Source organism: Malurus melanocephalus, unplaced genomic scaffold (genome assembly GCF_030028575.1).
Source record: "Malurus melanocephalus ecotype Western Australia unplaced genomic scaffold, MMel_1.1 scaffold_245, whole genome shotgun sequence".
NCBI classification, from domain to species: Eukaryota; Metazoa; Chordata; class Aves; order Passeriformes; family Maluridae; genus Malurus; species Malurus melanocephalus.
In genome coordinates this window covers 912,313-915,256 of record NW_026623477.1, presented here as the reverse complement: position 1 = coordinate 915,256, position 2,944 = coordinate 912,313, and positions in this window count along the sequence as shown.

The following is a 2,944-nucleotide window of genomic DNA, read 5'->3' as shown; positions in this document are numbered from 1 at the left end:
GAGACAGGATTCGTGTTGAGCTGTAATTCACCTGCACTGGCTGCTGGCAGGAGCAACCACGAGGGGACTGACTCGGTCTGTAACAGCCAAATTCACCTTGACATCACAGAGGGGAGGAATGGATGAGTCCATCATCAAAATGAGAGAGGTTTTCTGCCTTTCTCCAGTGCTTTCTGTTGGTGCCTCGGTGCTGATGGTCAGGGCTGGACCGTGAGAGGCACAGGGGTGTCAGAGCTGATGGAGGGGTGCTGAGAGCTTTCTGCATGTGAGYGCTTTGGACGTGATTTCCTGACATGAGGCATGGTTTGCAGGATAGAAGAGCCAGGGGCACTTTCCTGGAAAGACTAGCARATTTTCCTGGCTTCTTTCACAAAAGTGTTGTGTCTGCCAGCTAACTCCCATCCAGAATTGCTGCACCAGAGCTGGAGACAGACTTCCCAYGGTCTTTGGTGGCACAAGTTGTCCCCATATTTCCCATCCCCTGGTTAAAGGGCCTGCTATGGACCTGCAGCTCCTTTTCCAGGGTGGTAAGGGCTGCCTGCTGGCCTTGGACACGAGTCACTGCTGCTATTGCATGTGCTGGTGTCCAGATAGGGTGGAGACCACTGGGAGAGCAATGCCCTAATGACAGCTCTGCCCTGCATCCCTGCATGGATGGCAATCCCTGCTCCACCTACCTTGAGACCAAAAGCTAACACAGGAGCTACATTTTACCTTTCTCTGAGCTCTTTGATTTTTATCATAATTACATCTGTAGTACCAGGTACAACAGGGAGCAGGAAATGAAGAGCATCCCTGTCATTTCCCTCCTCTTGGCCATCCATAACTTCAAAAGGGAAATGGCTCCAACCCACAGTGCTTGAATGGAACAAACTGGGTTTTCAACTGGTTTAGTCATGAGAAGGGCTGGAAGAAGAGTCATCCCTAAGCAGGTTTGTTTGAAACAGAATTGGGAGGGGAAGATGACGTATGGAACAATTTAAGTGACAGCAGAAACAATAATTTGTCAGACAAACTGTCTGGCATGTATTATCCATGTGTGTCTGTTTCTGAGCCTATTTGACAGCAGTATCTGACACCCCCCACCTCCAAGCTGAGTCTGCCTCCACTCAGCAGCAAGATCTCCACATTTAGAAAAACAATCATGCAAAATCCCCTTTTGAAAGAAGCTCTCACGGCAGCTCAGGTAGGGCTGGAGCTGTGTTGCTGTCCCCTGCCCACCCAGCCATGCCAGGATGGTGCATCATCCATCCCCTTTGCACATAGTGAGAACAAGGGAGTGGGAGTTTATTTCCTGAGAGATCTTTACTCTTGGCAGCTTTTCTGGGGGAGGAAAGAGAAGAGGAGCATTCAGGCCAATGAGATAATGTATCCCCTCCCTTTCCCGAATGCATCCCAGAGATGATATTCTGGCCTGGCTGCTTCCTTATGTAGATGCAGTGTCTGAGCATCCCTAAARCAACCTTTCATTTGTCCTGGATGTCTCAGGCCAGAGAGAAACTGCCGTTCCCATGAGATATATAGGTGACCAGGAATCCCTAAGGACCTGACTTTGCTGGGATCTGTGCTGCCTGAATATTTTTATGGCTGTGTGAGGAGATCCCAGATCCTTCTGCAGGCACACCAGGGCAGACACAGTGAGCACCCCTCGCCCCTCTTGTCTGCATCTTCTGCACCCCTGGGCTGAGCCCTCACCTTCCCTCTTCTCCTGAACATGCTGGTGCAAGTCTTGATGCTCAGAACCTCCCCAGCCTTTGGTTCTGTGTTAAGGGGTCACCCCAGAGCCTGCAGGATCTGCTGGCCCAGCCTGGAGGATACAAACATGCAGGGAAAGAGGGAAGTTTGGCAGCTTCATGGACAGCTTGGGATGGAGGGAGGGCACCAGCCTGCCYTGTTTTAGGCAGCAATTTAGGACCTGCATCTTCATCAGAAGACTARAGCTGTGATTCAGCACAGCCACACCTTCAAGGAATTTACCCTCCAACTTTGACTTACTTTTGCTGTTTTAAACTCAGAGCAGATGTCCTCGCCAGCCCTGTTATTGAGGGCGCACAGCATCTCTTGCAACAGCAGAGCAATTAAAGAGGATTTGCAGGTCACCTTAAAAGCATTTCCCACAGCACGTTGAATCTTGTTATAAGTCCTGTATCCAATACTGCTTTTATTTCAGCAGTTTTAATTGGAGTTTTAAATATTCTGAATCTTATGCAAGACACTCAAAGTGCTGGAGATTTTCGGGCCCTCTCTTGCACGACGCCTGTTCCCTGAAATCCCACTGTCCTTCAATAGAGATAACAATAACTCAGCACCCCAATATAAATGTATTCGACATTGGATACAGGTTATAGGTGATGTTTCAATATAAGGTCAAACCCCAGCCTGAAAACAGTTGCCCAGTGTGTGATGAAATGTGTGCTTGGAGAGATTGCCTCCTCCCTCGAGAATATATAATATATTCATGCACCACTGTATGAGCTGGAAACTGGGAGAGAAACCAAAAAAAAGAAAATGATGAGGAAATTTAGCAGAAGGGAGCAATAGAGGGAAGCTTGGAGGGCTTTGGAAAGGTAAAAATAGCAACCACAGAAAAATAGAGCAGGGAGCATTCAGTATTTTCCCAGTGCCATGAAGAAAGCCTGTGAAAAAGAGAATTTTCTCCATGATACAATTCTCTGTGTAGGGGTTTTTGTCTTAGGTTGGGTTTATTTGTTTTATTTGTTTGTTTTTTTCAAAGGAAGCTGTGTATTTATGGCAGGAAAGAGGGACAATCTCCCCCAAACTTTTTGCCTGAGACTCTTCAAAAGGCCAGCTCGGCTACACATCTCCCAGCCTCATTTCAGCCTCCAGAAAGGAATATACAAGTGAAGAATTCACAAAAATAAGAACTGATAAGGTGAAAAAAAAAAAAAAAAATTATCAAAGCGTTACCATTTTAACCAGCTGT